The 20131-nt window shown below is 45.3% G+C and overlaps 2 protein-coding genes across 2 annotated transcripts in view; one reads left to right on the forward strand and one right to left on the reverse strand.

Annotated features, from left to right (window-relative positions):
• LOC140390033 (LIM and senescent cell antigen-like-containing domain protein 2) overlaps nucleotides 1–20131 on the reverse strand; it is a 217792-nt gene that overhangs the window by 68892 nt on the left and 128769 nt on the right. The gene's annotated exons all lie outside the window — the stretch shown is intronic.
• LOC140390032 (uracil nucleotide/cysteinyl leukotriene receptor-like) overlaps nucleotides 13295–20131 on the forward strand; it is a 52267-nt gene continuing 45430 nt past the window's right edge. The window contains exon 1 of the mRNA XM_072474876.1: nucleotides 13295–13513. The gene's annotated coding sequence lies outside the window, so the exon portion shown is untranslated. The remainder of the gene's footprint in view (nucleotides 13514–20131) is intronic.

Consider the following 20131-nt stretch of genomic DNA (forward strand, 5'->3'; position numbering starts at 1 on the left):
TCACTTACCTCAGCTAACCTACCCACACTCACTTACCTCAACTAACCTACCCACACTCACTTACCTCAGCTAACCTACCCACACTCACTTACCTCAGCTAACCTACCCACACTCACTTACCTCAGCTAACCTACCCACACTCACTTACCTCACCTAACTTACCCACACTCACTTACCTCAGCTAACCTACCCACACTCACTTACCTCAGCTAACTTACCCACACTCACTTACCTCAGCTAACCTACCCACACTCACTAACCTCATCTAACCTACCCACACTCACTAACCCTCACCTAACCTACCCACATTCACTAAACTCACCTAACCTATCCATCCTACCCATTCACTGGGGGACTTTTCCAAGCCCGTTCGCCACGGGCACAACACCCGGTATGGCCGCTAACTCTTGCGAGGGGGCCATAATGGGTGTTACGCCGGCGAGAACTCAGAACACGATGTTCCCAGGCCCTCCCCACTGATGTAATCAGTTCACGCTAAGCGATGAAATGAACCAGATTATCATAAGTTTAAGTTCATTTCAATATGCTTAAACACTTAACACCGTTTCTCCAGGGGACATCAGGCGATCCCCCGCCGGCGTGACGTCACACCGGCGGGAATCACCACTGGTGATGGCCACGCTGGGGGGCTCATAGGTGAGTATAGCCCCCTCACTCACTGTGAGGGACATGGCTGGTCAGTGCCCTGGCACAGCTCCCAGGTGCCATAGCTAGGTTGGTACTGAAAACGTGGCACTGTCAGGGGGCAGGGCCTCCAGGAACCCATTGGGATGGGTTACCACTATGTGGGGATGCCAGTTGGGGGGTGGGGGGGTGGGCGGTGTACACCAAAGCCCTAATGCCGATGATGGTTGGGGGGGGTGGAGGGCACTGAAGCACCGATGCTGACCTTGGTTGGGGTGGGGCGCCGAAGCCCCGATGCCAGTGATGGCGGATAAGGGCTTTTACTTTCACTTTGAAATGGGGGAGCCCTTTTAAAACGGCGGCCCGATCTCTGTTTCAGGCCCGCTCCACCAGAGTGACGGTGCAAAACACACACTCCTGCTTTTTTTTTGACAAAGATCTGGAGAGAAAACCTGGCTGTTTCTCTGGGAAGAAACACGTCAGTTTTCAGTCAGAACCTGACACTTTGCCATTTTGTGGGAAAACTCCGCCAATATCTTTCACATTGGACATTTACATTTATCATACGGCACCTAGTGCCGAGTCAAGGGGATGTATCTTACTTCTCCCCCCCCCCACCCCACACCGCTGTGATGGAGTTCTCCGATGCACACTGCACTACACATTTCTGGATAAGCCGGGCTCAGAAAACCCGGCAAGAAATGTGGATCGGTTCCGAGGCACGAAAAGGTTCGAGCGGAGAAACAATCCCTTAGTGATTGCTGCTTTGTGGAAGATCTGGAAGTTTGGCAGAGTAATAATCGGGAAATTAGAAGGGCATGTAACAAGTGTAATGTAATAATCATGGGGGTGGGGGTCTTTAACCTTCATACAAAATGGACAAACTAAAATTGGCAAAAAAGTAGCTTGGAGGCGAGTTCATGGAATTCAATTTGGGACCATTTTCGGGAACAATATATCCTGGAGCTAACCAGGAAACAGGTTTTTTTAAAGTTGAGTATTGTGTACTTAGGGTAGAATTTTTCAGCTGGTGGGGTTTCTTGTCCAGCTGCCCAAAGTGTCGATGGAGAATATAGTGGAAAATTCACAATTTGATTCAAGAGTCAACAGGGTTTTCTGAAAGGGAAATTACACTTGGCAATTCTAGTAGAATGTTAATGGTGTAATTAGCACAGTGGATAATGGAGGATCAATGGATGTAGTCATTGTAAACTTGCAGAATGTGTCACATAAGATTAGAGCTCTTGAGGTTGGGGATAACATATTTGCATTGATTGAGGATTGGTTAATAGACAGAAAATAAAGTCGGAATTATCCCAGGATGACATGATGTAACTGGTGGAATGTCACAAGGATCAGTGCAGGGCTCTCACTATTCACAATTTATCTTGAATGAGGGGACTGAGTGTAAATCAAGGTGGGGAAGTAAGATGTAAGGAGGACATGAGGAAGCCGCAATCGAAGGCAGGTTAAGTGATTGCTCCAGAAAGCGGCAGTCGTGTTACAGGTAGAGAGTCTCAAAAACCAGCAACCCCGGGGCAGGATCCGTGCCGGATTTTGGATCTTCCCGGTTCTCGGAAGCAAGGTATTGGTTGGATTCGGACTGATGCCTGTTGCAACATGCCTGCTTCCATCCCTCCCTTATGGGTCTGGTTCAGCCCTGGAGTCTGGCTTTGGTGCACCTTTCCATTCTTTTTTTTTAAATATAAATATTTTTATTCTCCTCCTTTTTCACATTTTCTCCCGCATTTACACCCATCAACAATAAACAATAATCAGCAAGATATGTCAATCCCCATAATAACGATCCCACCCGCCCACCAACCCCCAAACATCAGCCCGCATGTTTACATAAACAAATGACAAAAAGGAATCAGGGATTACCCGTAGTCACCCTTAATCTACACAGCCCCCCTCCCCCCACCCCCAACTAATGTTCGATGTTATCCAGTTCTTGAAAGTGCATGATGAATAATGCCCATGACTTGTAGAACCCCTCCGAGCTTCCCCTCAGTTCGAACTTAACCTTCTCAAGGGTCAAGTATTCCAACAGGTCCCCCCGCCACGCCAAGGCACTGGGTGGAGAGGCTGCTCTCCATCCCAGCAGGATCCGCCTTCGGGCGATCTCAACGAGGCGAAGGCTATGATATCTGCCTCCGCTCCCGTTTCCAACCCTGGCTGGTCCGACACCCCGAATATGGCCTCCTGGGGACCTGGGTCCAGTTTCACACGCACCATCTTGGAAATTACTCTAAACACCTCCTTCCAATAATCCTCTAGCTTTGGACAGGACCAAAACATATGAACGTGATTCGCGGCCTCCCGCCTCCCCCGCAACGCTCACACACATCCTCTACTCCTTCAAAACATCGGCTCATCCTCGCCCTCGTGAGGTGCGCTCTATATACCACCTTCAGCTGTATCAGCCCCAACCTCTCACATGAGGTGGAGGCATTCACTCTCCGGAGCACCTCACACCAGACCCCCTCTTCTATAACCTCTCCCAGCTCTTCCTCCCACTTTGTTTTGATCCCTTCCAGTGGTGCCTTATCCTCTTCCAGAATAGCTCCGTACACCGCTGACACTGCCCCCTTCTCCAGTCCCCTTGTCGTCAACACCTCCTCCAGCAATGTGGAGGCCGGTTCCTCTGTTGAGCTCTGTATCTCCTTCTTGGCAAAATCCCGAACCTGCATGTACCTAAACCCTTCTCCCTGCTCTAGCCCATACTTCGCTTCCAGCTCCCTCAATCCTGCAAACCGACCCCGAAGAAACAAATCTTTTAGCGTCTTAATCCCCTTCTCTTCCCATTTCCGAAAACTTCCATCCCACCTCCCTGGCTCAAATCTGTGGTTCCCCCGAATCGGCATTTCCCTTGACCCTAAACCCAACCCAAAGTGTTGGCGAAACTGCCTCCAGATTTTCAATGAAGCTATTATTACCGGACTCCCTGAATATTTCTCCGGAGCTATCGGGATGCGGCGCTGTTGCAAGTGCCTTCAGCCCTGACCCCCTGCACAAACTCTCCTCCATTCTGACCCACTGAGAATCCACCCCTCTGACCCAGCTCCGCACCTTCTCCACATTCGCCACCCAGTAGTAGTACAACAAGTTCGGGAGACCCAAACCCCCTGCCTGCCTTCCCTTCTGTAGCAGCACCTTTCTCACTCTGGCCACCTTCCCTCCCCATATGAATGAGGTAATCCTTCCCTCAATCTCCCTGAAAAAAGACTTTGGCAGGAAAATCGGTAGGCATTGAAAAATAAACAGGAATCGCGGCAACACATTTATTTTAACCGCCTGTACCCGACCTGCCAGTGACAGAGGAAGGCCGTCCCACCTTGCCAGATCACCTTTCCATTCTAAAGGTTATGAAAGATATTGGGCTGGATTCTCCAGTCCCCCAGCCGTGTTTCTCGTCGGCGCAGCGTTCGCTGGCGGCGGGATTCTATCTTCCCGACGCTTGTCAATGGGATTTCCCATTGTAGCCACCCCCCGCGGTGGGGGTGCGCTGCCAGCAGGGAATATCGCAACGATTAGAGAATTCTGGCCATAATTTCCAGGATGGTTAGGTTGACCTGTTAGTAGCTGACAGCACTTTCTTTAGAACTTAGAACATAGAACATTACAGCGCAGTACAGGCCCTTCGGCCCTCGATGTTGCGCCGACCTGTGAAACCACTCTAAAGCCCATCTACCTTATTCCCTTATCGTCCATATGTCTATCTAATGACCATTTGAATGCCCTTAGTGTTGGTGAGTCCACTACTGTTGCAGGCAGGGCATACCATGCCCTTACTACTCTCTGAGTAAAGAACCTACCTCTGACATCTGACCATCTGTCTTGTATCTTTCTCCCCTCAATTTAAAGCTATGTCCCCTCGTGCCAGACATCACCATCCGAGGAAAAAGGCTCTCACTGTCCACCCTATCCAATCCTCTGATCATCTTGTATGCCACAATTAAGTCACCTCTTAACCTTCTTCTCTCTAACGAAAACAGCCTCAAGTCCCTCAGCCTTTCCTCATAAGATCGTCCCTCCATACCAGGCAACATTCTGGTAAATCTCCTCTGCACCCTTTCCAATGCTTCCACATCCTTCCTATAATACGGCGACCAGAGTTGCACGCAATACTCCAAATGCGGCCGCACCAGAGTTTTGTACAGCTGCAACATGACCTCATAGCTCCGAAACTCAATCCCTCTATCAATAAAAGCTAACACACCGTACGCCTTCTTAACAACCCTCTCAACCTGGGTGGCAACTTTCAGGGATCTATGTACATGGACACCGAGATCTGCTCTACTGCCCTCTACAACAGGGGACTAATGGCGAGACTGGCACCATGCTGTGAGTAAGGTTCAGGTTGGACCAAGCTGGGTTAGGTGGGGTGGGGTCAAGGGTCGCTCGGATCACTCGGAATGCGGGAAATGACAGGCCACGACACTGCCTGGAAACATCCATTTTGGGCTTAATTCTACCATTGGCCTCAGGGCACATTTGGAATGCTGCCTTCTACTGTGTGTTTGTGGTTAATTAATTAGTTTCATTGTGGTTAATTAATTAGCTTAAATTACTAAACTTTAATCAAACACTTGCTCCATGGGGTAGTCTTGCATGGCCTATTTAAAGAAACGTTCAGTTCTTGGACAAGTCCAATTTTCAGACAACTGGTTTTAAATTACTCTACTTTTGGTCTAACATTGGTAAAGTGAAAAGTCTTCCATCCTTCCAACCAAAATGAGAGAGTTGTAAATGTTGGTGTTCAGAGAGATCTGGGTGTACTTGTACACAAATCACTGAAAGTTAACATGTAGGCATAGCAAGCAATTAGGAAGGCAAACAGTATGTTGGCCTTTATTGCAGAGGTATTGTTGTGCAATAGTAAAAAAGCCTTGCTGCAATTGTATATGACACATCTGGTGTTGGCTCCTGACCCAAGGAAGGATATATTTACCTTAGGAGGGTATCAAAGGTTCACTAGGCTGATCCCTGGGATGGGAGGGCTGACCAGTGAGTAATTTGGGCCGATGATCTCTGGAATTAAGAAGAATAAGGGACGGAATTCTCCGTCCACCCAGCCGCATGTTGCTCAGCAGCGGGAGGCGGCGCGTCGTTCGCTGGAGGCAAGATTCTCTGCTCCCGCCGCTGACAATGGGAATTCCCACTAAAGCCTCCGCACGCCACCGGGAAACCCGTTTAGACGTTTTAGTTGCTGTGATATGAAGTGTCTAAAGTTCTGTTCCTTTTTCACAAACACACATTTATTTCATTCCAACAGCCTTTGCACAAAACTCTCACTATACATCACCTGACAGAGGCCACCTGAAGCCCCTTTACATATCAGTGTCAATTAATGGATACTTAATATAAATGAGACAACTAATTGCAATGTCCCTTAACCCATTACTTAACAGTCTCCCCTTCCTTGGAGAAAAAATAAAATCGGTGAAAACAAAATTTCAAGAAACTCAAAAACACACACATGATTTCCCCCCTTTTTTTTGTTTGGACGAGAAAGAAAAAAAAGTCACAGAAACAAGCGCCCTTCGTTAACAATATCCAAAAGTTTCTGTGAACTTGTCGCTCTTTTCGTAGAACAGTCTGACGGTTGATAGCTCCTGTTGACCCATTTAATTTTTGTTATTTCCCCTCTGTCCAACATCTGCTTCAAATTTGCGATGTCTATCCGTAACCTCTTTTTATTTACACTTTTTGTAGAGTGCACATTTTCCCACAGGGATTTATTGTTAATGTGACAGTCAATAGGTTTATTACCCAAATCCCCTAATCCCAAAATTTCTCTCAATATCATACTTATATAAAAGGTCATATCCACCGCCTCTACAAGGCTTAACGTCTCAGCAGCCAAAGTGCTTTTTACCACTCTCCTTAACATAGAACATAGAAAATACAGCACAGAACAGGCCCTTCGGCCCACGATGTTGTGCCAAACCTTTGTCCTAGATTAATCATAGATTATCATTGAATTTACAGTGCAGAAGGAGGCCATTCGGCCCTTTGAGTCTGCACCGGCTCTTGGAAAGAGCACCCTACCCAAACTCAACACCTCCACCCAACACCAAGGGCAATTTTGGACACTAAGGGCAATTTATCATGGCCAATCCACCTAACCTTATTTTCTTTGTTTCCCACACAAGCGGGCAACATTTACCATTGTTCCCCAAAATGAAAATTATAAAACCTCCTGCGCTTGAAACCCCATCACATAAATTTGCGTAGGACGCATCACTATAAACTATGAGTTTCAAGTGCCTAAGGTCACCTAAAACCGGGAACTTCAAAACACATTCCTGCATTTTTAGTTTGGCCAATGCTTTATTTGCTCTTATTACGTCTTCCACTTTGGGATCATTCATTTTTGTACTCAACTCTAAGACATCAAAACTCACGTCTGGTCTAGTCTGTCTACCTAACCAGTTCAGTTGCCCAATTAAACTTTGCAGTTGCTCTTTTTCTATCTTTGAAACCATTGCGTCTTTTTGTGAAACTCGGCCACGACTTATTGCTATTGGGCTGATGCTCTCCAAATAAGATTGCTGACATAAAGTTGCCCCGAACTTAGTCTGTCTAATTTCCAGTACAATATATTTAAATGCACCGGAAGCCTGACTTCCAATCCTGAATTCTTTCCTCAAACCAGAGATTACAATAGCTTCAAAATCACTAGTCCCACCCCACAAAAAATCATCGACATGCATCATAAAAATGCCAGAAAGATTTCCTTTATAGAGCCAGTAAAACATTGCAGGATCTGCTTTCAACTGGCAACAGCCTAACTTTAACAAAACTGACCTTACCAAAAAATACCAGACTCTAGATGCATCATTTAATCCATATACACATTTGTTCAACTTCCAGAGTAACCCTTCTGTGTTAGCTGCTTCTTTAAGAGGACGGAGAAAAATGTCTCTCTGGAGCTGATGCCCCTGCAAAAAGGCAGCTTTTATATCTATAGATTTGCATTCCCATGCCTTTGTGGCTAATAGAGCCAAGAAGATCTTTAAACTAACCTTTCCTGCTGTAAGTGAATCTACCCTTAAATCCTGATCTTCTAAGTTTTCTTCAAATCCTCTTGCCACAAGCCTGGCCTTTGCCTTATAAGTTCCATCCGGAAGAACCTTTTCCGTCCAAATCCATCTGTGGGGTAGAGCTCTTTGTCCCCCATCCGGTACTTCCGTGTATACCTCAAATTCACTCCAACTATGCAATTCTTGCTGTTTAGCTTCTTGGATAACTTTTTCATCTAATTTATTTGAAGCCACCAAAATCTCACGTGCATGTGGGCTTCTACTCCTATTAGTATTCGTAGTCTTACTCATGTTCCGAGATCTTGATAAACTACGTCCCCTCTCCCGCCTGGTATCTCGTTCTGTACTGCGACTGCTTGATCTTTCCCTTCTGCTGTGGGATGTCCTTTCAATAGTTCTTGACCTTTTCCTGCGGACCTGTTCACTATCCGATGTACTATCTGAACTGGCACTGCGTTTCTGTGCCTTCCATTTTTGAACTTCGTTTTCCCAATCCATTGTCTTGACTCCTTCCCCTGAATGCTGTACATTCAACCACTGTTTATACTTTCCAGTGGCCTTCCCTGCTCTACTAATAACAGTTGCATCCTTCCATTGACTAGACCCTTCAGGCAAGTATGTCACTTTTGCACCAACTTTTGGCAGTTGCCCTTTCGGAAAAATGGCCTGTTCTAATTCATCAGAAATGTTGTGTTCCTCCACAGAAACCCTGTCTATATCAGTTAATTGGTCCTCATAGTTCTGTAACACATGCGTACCAGATGACTCTGGTTCCTCGTCATGTCTGTCTGCTCTGTCTAAGTTTGAAAATTTGTAATCTGTACCCATTATCCTTGATGAATGTACCCTAACAGTTTGATTACCATGTTGCAAAATAATTGTTTTGCCATCTATGCCTACGATCTTCCCTGGGCCTTTCCATTCATTAGAATTGTCTCCCTTATAGTATACCATGCCTCCTTGCTGAAACACGGCATCTGATGGCCGTACGTTATGTCGTAAAGCTCTGCGAATACTTTCAGAGACTTCTGCTTCCAAAAAAGCTTTTCTACTGCGATGTAATGCATTTAAATGTTCAGCAAAACCAGAGCTAATTGTGGTCCCCTCCCAAGCTGGAGGCTGGTCATCCAAAATGGACGGAATTTTAGGATTTCTACCAAACACTAATTGATAAGGACTATAGCCCCCAACCATCTGCAATGAATTCTTTGCATGTACTGACCATGCTAAAGCTGAATTTAGCCTGCAATTTGGTCGATCTGCCAAAACTTTCCGAAACACGTCATCGATGACAGCATGATTTCTTTCACAGACACCATTACTAAATGGGCTTTCTGCAGCCGTATTCATAACTCTGATATTCATGTTTTCACACATATCCTTAAACTCATGATTAGCAAATTCTCCCCCATTGTCTGTAAGGAATTTTGCCGGTGGACCCATTCCTGTCCCTATCTATTTTTCCACGATTTGATCCAGAATTACTCTCTTTTCTTTACTTCGTACAATCGTTGATTGACTAAATCTGGTTGCTAAATCTACAAAATGCAAAATAAATATATTATCTGCTTTACCCCAGATCTTAAGGTCCATGGCCACAATGTCGTTAAAATCCCTGGCCAAAGGTAGGGTTACTATCGGTCGTGCTGGTGTCCTTCTGTACTTCCTACAAACTTCACAGCGGTCACTAACCTGTTCTATCAGTTTAGTATAGTCGTCATCCCTTACCTCCGCATCCTTTAATAAATTTTTCAGCCTCTGAGGAGACGGATGTGCAAATTGTCTATGCAGTTTTAATACCACAAGCTTTTTATCAGCTAAAGTCCCATTTTCAACTGCCATAAACACATCCTTCACCACTCTACTTGAAACATTATTTGTCAGTAATGGAATACAATAGTGTCCCGACTGTGTAAATTGTAAGTCCACCGTCTTTCCAAAAACTGTTGCCTTATCCTGTTCCATATCCAGTTTCATGTGTGCTTTCTTCATCGACGGTCTGCTCAGAAGCAAAGGTATCTCACTTGATACAACATCCGTGCTACTGAAATGATTCAGTCCGGCAATATTGCAAGGGATCACCACTCTTTTCAGCAACTTCAGAGTATTATCATCCCCAAACCTGAAACTTGTGGAACTTTCAAATTCCTTAACCTTGTTACGATTTTCAGCATTCAAAGAGTCCAGGTAACATTTTAACCAGTCAATTCGACACACAGTAGATGTGCAGCCACTGTCCAATACAGCACAGTTGAAGGATTCTGCAACCAACACCCTCATTACCGGCGTAAAACTGCTTGTCAATAGGACAATGCCTTCTTTCTGGTCACTATCTTTTTCCTCTTCTGACTCTTCCGTGTCATGTGTCGCTTCAAACACTCTATCATAACGAGTTGGACAGTTGAAAGCATATTGGTATTGAGAGTCACATCAAAAACATCGATTTATCATGCCCCGTGCATCTCTGGGGTTCATCTTCCTATTGTAGGTTCTAACTGGGTTTCTGTCCTCATAATTTCCTTGACTCGGTCTCCTTCTATAGTCTTGAGCCCTGTTCGTAGCCATACGATTTTGCCATCCTGTTAGTTGTGTATCTTCCATATTCTACCTTATTGCAGGCTGACCTATTTGGGTCATCAGAGCCATCGGAATCAAATGTTTCCCCAGAAACGTTTGTAAAGCTTTTGTCATCTGTTCGAATAAGGTATCCTTATCAGTAAACTGAACTCCTGTCAAAACCAGGAGCCTATCCATGTTGCTCACTCTAGCACAGTCAAGTAATTTAAAGGCCAACACAGACTGTGGAAATTCCAGGTTGTGTTTCTGCAGCCTTTTATATAGTCTGCCAAATTCCATTATATAGTCTTCCATGGAGATATCCTTCCTCCATTTTCCGGAACTTATCAAAATCCGACCATGCTTCATACGCACTTAACAAGTCATCTTTCTTATAAATCTTATCCATATAATGTAATAAAGTCTCCAGACCTTCTTCTGAGTCTAACTCTTCCAATTCCAGCTCAGAAAACACTTTGTTTCAGATTTTAATGCCATATGGTAGAGAAAGAGCCAATGCCATACCTTGTTTTCTCTTTCCCAAAGCAGTTACCTTAGTCCACATAACTACTGCACTTCTCCATTGGTCGTATGATTCCCTTTCAGAAAATAAGGAAGGATAGTCATATCCAGCCACCTTTATCCTCAGTTCAGCCATATATCCCTTTTTTTTTCCTTTTCTCACTCACTCCTTGGTTTGATCTGGAAAAATTGTATCTTTCAACCCTTCACATTTACACAGTAACCATCCTCTGCTACCAATTGTTAGACATTTTAGTTGCTGTGATATGAAGAGTCTAAAGCTCTGTTCCTTTTTCACAAACACACATTTATTTCCTTCCAACAGACTTTGCACAAAATTCTCACTATACATCACCTGACAGAGGCCACGTGAAGCCCCTTTACATATTAGTGTCAATTAATGGATACTTAACATAAATGAGATAAATAATTGCAATGTCTCTTAACCCATTACTTAACAACCCAGAGGAGGGGGTGCAGTGCACTGTCAGCGGAACCAGAGAATCCAGTCACCAGCAAATAGCCGGATCATTCCGGCCAACGAACGATCTCATTGAGTTATATAAAACTCTAACTGGGTCAGTACAATGAGACTGATTCTCACGCCTCAAGAGATGAGAACCAGCAGTCTTATTCTCAGGATAGAGACGTCAATCATTTAGGATTAAGATGAGGAGTACCTTCTTCACTCAGAGCGCGACAGCATTGCAGTGTTAATGTCACAGAGCTAGTAATCCTGCGGACGTGGGTTCAAATCCCACCATGGCAGCTGGTAGAATTTAAATTCAATTAATAAAAATCTGGAATATAAAGCTAGTTTCAGTAAGGGTGGTCATTAAACTATCATTGATTGTGGTAAAAGCCCATTTAGTTCAGTAATGTCACTTTATGGAAGGGAGGAAATCTGCCCTGCTTACCTGGCCTGGCCAACAAGCAATGCGTTTCCCTCTGAAATGGTTCAAGGGATGGGCAACACGTGTTGCCTTTGCCAGTGACGCCCACAACCCATCAAATAATAAAGAAACATAAAGGGACTCTTTGGAATTCCTTTTGGATGTGGATGCTCAGTGAGGGGTGGAGTTTTCCAGTCCCTCCTGCCCCAAAACAGGAAATTCCCGCCCAAGGTCAATGGACCTTTCAATTGTCCATCCTGTCCGTGATGATTCCCGTGGCAGGCGGGACAGGAACATTTACCTCAATGAGTTTGTTCAAGACAGTGATCAATAGATTTTTGGCACAAAGGGAATCGAGGGATGTTGGAGTAGGGCAGGAATGTTGAGTTGATGTACTTAGAGCTTTCACCAACAACTTATTGAATGGAAGCAGACTCATATGGACTACTACTGCTCCTGTTCCGTTGCTCCATATTGGACTGGATCAATTAGTGTTTATAATAATAATCTTTATTATTGTCACAAGTAGGCTTACATTACCACTGCAATGAAGTCACTGTGAAAATCACCTGGTCGCCACATTCCGGCGCCTGTTCGGGTACACAAGAGGGAGAATTCAGAATGTCCAATTCACCGAACAAGCATATCTTTCGGGACTTGTGGGAGGAAACCGGAGCACCCGGAGGAAACCCACGCAGGCACGGGGAGAACATGCAGACCCCGCACAGACAGTGACCCAAGCCGGGAATCGAACCTGGGACCCTGGCACTGTGAAGCAACAGTGCTAACCACTATGCTACTGTGCCGCCCCCTGCGCTACCATGCCGCCCCTTAGGTATTGCTTCATATTTTTATATAGATTCACCCCCTATTGGACTAGTTCAATTAGTGTCCAGGACCTGTTTCTACTGGACAGGGGCAATTAGTTTCTATGGGCTGGCTTGCGATTGGATGGGGTGAATGAGCATCCAGGAGCTGCTCCTTACTGGACAAGGTCAATCCATGTCTTGGTCCTACTCTGTATCGGATGGGTTCAATCCATGTCTGCTCTGTATTGGACTGATTCAGTTCAGATCATTGAATGGTCAAAGTCAATTTGGATACGGGATAGGGTTACCGCAATTTTCCCCTCCCCAAGTCTCACTGACACTTACTAAGCTCAGAGCTCTCTCTGGCGATGTGTTAACTGAAATAAAGGTCTCCCACCCTGACACAAAACCAATTCATCCACTGGAGCTGGAGGCTGAGACAATGGCTGTATATTATCCTTGGCTGCTCGCACACTAAATACTCCTCTGTTTCACTACTCGTCTCAGAAGCGCAGGAAATTATTGAAAGGCCTTCTCCGGTTGCCATGGCTCCCAACCTCCCTCCTCATTGCTACTGCCGTCCCCACACTAATGTATCTGTGCTGAAACCTCCCATTGTGGATCAGGAATTGTGAGGAATCAGTCACACAGACTCACAAAAAAGGAACGACCCTCTCCAAAGGCCTTCATAATGGAATCACACACACAAGAAAATATCATGCAGCTCGTCTGAGCAAGTTTCAGGGAGGGGAAATATAAAATTCTTTTCATTTCACACACAATCAGCTCCCTCTGTTGGTTGACGAACACTGTTCCCAGTCACTGTGCTGGTTATATAGGACCAACCCCCCTGACCAGACTGATTCACGGAGCCTTGATCATGAGAAGCACTTGGGAATGTGCTGCTCCTGTGTGATTTACTCTCCTCATCATTTTGCTGAATGAACGTTGATAAGTGGACTTGGAAGCTGAGAGTTCAGGAGTGGGACACATCTCTCTGAGCCTGCAGCAGTCCCGACGCTGCCATCGTCAACAGCAGGTACGTCAGTGCGCAGAGAGCTGCAAGTTCTTTGCAACTCGCAGTGGGGCAAGCAGCGAGTCGGCAAGGGACAACGCTGTATCAGAAGGAGAGGCAGATGGGGGTAGAGTGGCACAGGGGGATCAGAGGGGAGAGAAGAATAGTGAGAGCGAACGACAGGAGGAAGACGGGTGAGACAGATGGACAGGAGGAAAAGCACAGGGACAGCGAGACACTGAGAAGGGATGCCATGACAAACTGATAGAGTGACTGAGTGAGGAAAAGGAGAGACATACACAACTGGAAAGGAAAGACTCAATGTGATCGTGAGAGAACAGTAATTAATAATAATAATAACAATCGTTATTGACACAAGAAGGCTTACATTAACACTGCAATGAAGTTACAGTGAAAATCCCTGAGTCGCCACACTCCGGCGCCTGTTTGGGTACACAGAGGGAGATATTTAGCATGTCCAATTCACTGAAAAAGCGCGTCTTTCGGGACTTGGGGGAGGAAGCCGGAGCAGCCAGAGGTAACCCATGCAGACACGGAGAGATTGTGCCGACACCGCACAGACAGTGAGCCAAGCCAGGAATTGAATCTGAGACCCTGGCGCTGTGAAGCAACAGTGCAAACCACTGTGCTACCGTTACCAGTAAATGATGGTGGTGATAAAAAAAATAGAAAGGGAGTGGAAGAGAAAGAGAGGAATGAGGAGCGGGAGATTAGAAAAAACTACCCGAAAATTATTTGCTATTCTACATTTGAACTACTTACTGAAAACCCTGAGAGTAGAGTTTTGGTCGACACCACATTACATTGTGACTTTCTGCAGAGTGAAGCACAGTCACACAGCACAGCACATACAAGTTGTTGCTTCTTACAAAATTACCAATTAACTCTTTAAGGTGCGAGAAGACTGCAGCTCTTCCCATGTCCACTGACTGAAAGCTCTTTAATAAAAGAAAGTAATATTCACCGGCACTCCAATGGTGTTCGCAATTGGCACGGGGTGTATTTTAAAACTACAACTCTTGCCAGTCAGGAGCGAGACAGACAAACTCCTTCCCGACCCGAGTCCATACCCGAGGTTAGGGAGGTCGTGGATGTTTCCACCTGTGGCAGCTGACGCTTTGAACCCGCCTGTTCAGAAGGAGACCGAGGTCTCGTCCCCAATTGGAATTCAAAATCGCATTCATTCGGAAAAGGACGTGGAAAATACAACAGCAGAAAGTAACCCAAAGAAAACAGACACGGGCACCTCGAAAACAAAACAGTAGAGGGTGGAGATTGGAGGGCTAGCGGTTAAATCTGAGAGAAAATAAAACTGGAGGCAGGGGGAAAAACGAGAAATGTCAGAGATACGAAGCAGAATGGAATGACCATGAAATAGAAATAAGCGAGTTAGAGAGAGGGGAAGGGGGGGAGGAGAGAGAGAATGAAAAAAGGGGTAAGAGAAGACAGCAAAAAAGGCAAATAAAGGAGACAAAGAGAAAGGCACAAAGACAAAGGAGATTAAAAGCAGAGGGGAGGAGAAGGAAGACAGAGAGAAAACGCGAGAGCGAATATGGGCATAGGAAATACAGGAGGCAGCAAGAAACATTAATGCCAGAGAGAGGGAGTGTGGACAAAAAGAGAGAAGGGCAGAGGCAGATAGAAGGACGTAGAAAAAGGCACAGAATTGGAGATTAAAGGAAGGAAATCAGAGAGGAGGTGGGAAAGGGGAATGAAGATGAGAGAATAGAAAGTGGAGGGAAAACTGAAGACAGAAAGAGGAAGGAAGGTGGAAGGAAAGATGTGAGGAGGGAGATAAGAAGACAAAGAGAAATGAGAGGTAAAATAAATAATAATAATAATCTTTTATTGTCACAAGTATGAGTTACTGTGAAAAGCCCCTTGTGACAAAAATGGAGATTTGAAACAGAGAGACTATGCGCCCTGTGAGAATCAGAGAGACTGTGGGGAGAGAGGCAGAGGGGAATCAGAAAGAGAGTAAAGTGGGAATGGAGAAGAGAGGAAGCAGAAGAGAGAGAGAGAGAGAAAGTCCGTAACAGAGATATACATATACATGGAGAAAGACAGAGAAAAGGGGAGAAGAGAAACTGAGAGAAAATAGAGAGAGAGACAGAGCGGAAGATAGAAGAGAATGAGAAGGGAAGTCAGAACAAAAAAAAGGAGTGGAGGCAGGAGCTAGAAAAGGAGAGCGATGTATCCTGTGGAAATATTGGTCTGAAGGCCAAAATTCCCTATTAGGTTGTGCCAGGCTGTTTAGATCTGGGTTTCAGATGGATCTATTAGTTGGGAAACAGAGAGAAGGGAGAGGTTCAAGGACAGGGGAGGTCAACAGGGAAAGGAAACAAAGAGAGCGAGGGGCCGAGGAGAATTATTCAAATAGAGAGGGAAAGCGAGAGACAGACAGACAGAACTATCAAACAGAGGCCAAACGAAAGAACAGGGGACAGGAATGTGTGTCAGATGAGAAAACAATAGAATAATAGCATGAATTAGAGAAGAAAAAAGAACAGACTGCAAGCTGACAGAAAAAGGACACAGAGATAGTGAGGGAGAGAATGAAGAGAGAGGAAGGAATGCAGGCAACAAAGAAATGGAGCAGCGATGGGCTGCAGTGACAGAGAGAGAGAATGGTGATAGAGAAAGCATCAATGAAATAAAAGTGAAAGAAAAGGGGAGCCAGAGAGGAGAGAGGAACCAGAGAAAGGACAGATGGAGAAACAAAAGGAAAAAGGAGCAGAAAGTTGAGATTTATTTTTATCAAGTTGAGGCTCCAATGGATTGTTCTCTGTTAGTTTGATCCCAAGAAAAGATGGTTATTTTGTCTCATTGTTGGATATTCCTGTGGAAAGATTGGTCTGAAGGCCAAAATTCCCTATTAGGTTGTGCCAGGCTGTTTAGATCTGGGTTTCAGATGGATCTATTAGTTGGTCTGACTTGGTGCCGGATGGTTTTGCCTCAAGTGTCAAAGGTCCAGGAGGCTGCCAGGTGGCACTGCTCTGTGTCTGCATGCCCGATTTCTCTGCTGGCTGGTGTGACCTGTCAGGTGATCTCCCACTGTTACAGAACCTCTCTGAACCTCTCCGAATTGCCTTGCACAATGTTTGAAGATTGCTTACACATAACATGGGAGAGCTCCCATAGGATTCATTACGTGCTTACCTTTGGTTTCCCTGGCTGTCAGCACACTGCTCTATCAAACTGATGGGGGGGGGGGGGTGAAGGAAGGGGGCTGTTTGCCATATTGAGCTAAAAAAAAAATACCTTAAATTGTTTTTTTAATGGAACAGTTTTTTCTCTGTAAGTAATTGAATCCTTTCCAATGCACTGACACTGTAGGGCGACTGAGCTGGTGGAAGGTTTTGCAGATTCCTAAGATTTCCTGAAGCACTTGTTACTAGTTTCTCATCCCACCAAACTATCATCTTTCACAGGCACCATGTGCGAGATGAAAAGAATACCCCCAGCCCTCGGTTCAGCCTGGCCCGCGTGTTTACTTTGGTAGTTCTAACAGAGTATCCCTTACAGGCCAACCGCTTTTCATCTGGAAGCCCCGTCTAAAAGTCAAAGAGTTAGGATTCCGTTAACCTCCACTGGTGTGTGTGCTATCAGCTTTCCGTAATTAAAAACCCATTCAATTACATCAATCGGAGCTGCAGGACAGACAACGACAAAATGAGCCAAAGCACACAGGGTTAGTGACCTTGCAGTGAAGGAGGTCACCTCCATGGACATGGCAAGGCTGTTCCCCTGGCTGATTGGTGGACCGGTCAGGATTTGTTGCTTCGTCTGTCCCTTCAACAGTCTCAAAGTGAGGGGGAGATCCGATGCGGTATCCAATCTGAACAGTGTTGTTATTGGATATCCCAATCAGGTTCGTCTAGCCACATCTCAACATTAGGACACGGTGTTCCTTCTTAAACACAAGACAGAAGCCGACTGGAATGTATTTCGCTTTGATTTGAAGGATTAATTGTTTCAATCAGATCATCTGAAAGATCCAACGCAGCCTTTACTCTTGCTCCGGCATTCACTCACTTTTTATTTTAAACAAAGTATTGTGGCCTCTGCCCACATGAAGCAGGAGTGAATAATTTCTTATGAATGAGCAGAGGTCTTTTTCCAGCTGCTGAAAGGTCAAAAAAGCTCCCATTATCCCAGCCGGGTCTCCAACAACCCACTTTCATTCTCAAGAAACTACACAAGCCCCAGGCAGACAGCACCCCCTATAGGCCAAATGCACTACAAGATAGATACAGCACTGAATTAAACTGAACCCAGTGACTTACACTGAACCCAGTGAGTTACACTGAACCCAGTGAGTTACGCTGAACCCAGTCAGTTACACTGAACACAGTGGGTTACACTGAACCCAGTGAGTTACGCTGAACCCAGTCAGTTACACTGAACCCAGTGACGTGCACTGAACCCAGTGACTTACACTGAACACAGCGAGTTACACTGAACACAGTGAGTTACACTGAACCGAGTGACTTATACTGAACCCAATGAGTTACACTGAACCCAGTCAGTTACACTGAACCCAGTGAGTTAGACTGAACCCAGTGAGTTACACTGAACACAGTGAGTTACACCGAACCCAGTGAGTTACACCGAACCCAGTGAGTTACACTGAACCCAGGGAGTTACACTGAACCCAGTGAGTTACACTGAACACAGCGAGTTACACCGAACACAGTGAGTTACACTGAACACAGCGAGTTACACCGAACCCAGTGAGTTACACTGAACACAGTGAGTTACACTGAACCCAGTGATTTATACTGAACCCAGTGAGTTACACTGAACCCAGTGAGTTACACTGAACACATCGAGTTACACTGAACCCAGTGAGTTACACTGAACCCAGTGAGTTACACTGAACACAGCGAGTTACACTGAACACAGTGAGTTACACTGAACCCAGTGAGTTATACTGAACACAGTGAGTTACACTGAACACTGAGTTACACTGAACACAGTGAGTTACACTGAACACAGCGAGTTACACCGAACACAGAGAGTTACACTGAACACAGTGAGTTCACTGAACACAGTGAGTTACACTACACCCAGTGAGTTACACTGAACCCAGTGAGTTACACCGAACACAGTGAGTTACACTGAACCCAGTGAGTTACACTGAACACAGTGAGTGAGTTATACTGAACACAGTGAGTTACACTGAACACAGTGAGTTACACTGAACCCAGTGAGTTACACTGAACCCAGTGAGTTACACTGAACCCAGAGAGTTAACTGAACACAGTGAGTTACACTGAACCCAGAGAGTTCACTGAACACAGTGAGTTACACTGAACCCAGAGAGTTCACTGAACACAGTGAGTTACACTGAACCCAGTGAGTTACACTGAACACAGTGAGTTACACTGAACACAATGAGTTACACTGAACACAGTGAGTTACGCTGAACACAGTGAGTTACACTGAACCCAGTGAGTGACACTGAACCCAGTGAGTTACACTGAACACAGTGAGTTACACTGAACACAGCGAGTTACACTGAACCCAGTGAGTTACGCTGAACACAGTGAGTTACACTGAACCCAGTGAGTTACACTGAACACAGTGAGTTACACTGAACCCAGTGAGTTACACTGAACACAGTGAGTTACATTGAACACTGAGTTACACTGAACACAGTGAGTTACACTGAACCCAGTGAGTTACACTGAACCCAGTGAGTTACACTGAACACAGCGAGTTACACTGAACACAGCGAGATACACCGAACCCATTGAGTTACACTGAACACAGTGAGTTACACTGAACCCAGTGAGTTACACTGAACCCAGTGAGTTACACTGAACACAGCGAGTTACACTGAACACAGTGAGTTACATTGAACACTGAGTTACACTGAACACAGTGAGTTACGCTGAACACAGTGAGTTACACTGAACACAGTGAGTTACGCTGAACACAGTGAGTTACACTGAACCCAGTGAGTTACACTGAACACAGTGAGTTACACTGAACACAGTGAGTTACACTGAACCCAGTGAGTTACACTGAACACAGTGAGTTACACTGAACACAGTGAGTTACACTGAACCCAGCGAGTTACACTGAATCCAGTGAGTTACATTGAACACTGAGTTACACTGAACACAGTGAGTTACACTGAACACAGTGAGTTACGCTGAACACAGTGAGTTACACTGAACCCAGTGAGTTACACTGAACACAGTGAGTTATATTGAACACTGAGTTACACTGAACACAGTGAGTTACGCTGAACACAGTGAGTTACACTGAACCCAGTGAGTTACACTGAACACAGTGAGTTACGCTGAACACAGCGAGTTACACTGACCACAGTGAGTTACACTGAACACAGCGAGTTACACTGAACACAGTGAGTTACACTGAACACAGTGAGTTACACTGAACACAGCGAGTTACACTGAACCCTGTGAGTTACACTGAACACAGTGAGTTACATTGAACACTGAGTTACACTGAACACAGTGAGTTACACTGAACCCTGTGAGTTACACTGAACACAGTGAGTTACATTGAACACTGAGTTACACTGAACACAGTGAGTTAAACTGAACAAAGCGTGTTACACTGAACACAGTGAGTGACGCTGAACACAGC

Source organism: Scyliorhinus torazame, chromosome 14 (assembly GCF_047496885.1).
Source record: "Scyliorhinus torazame isolate Kashiwa2021f chromosome 14, sScyTor2.1, whole genome shotgun sequence".
NCBI lineage: Eukaryota > Metazoa > Chordata > Chondrichthyes > Carcharhiniformes > Scyliorhinidae > Scyliorhinus > Scyliorhinus torazame.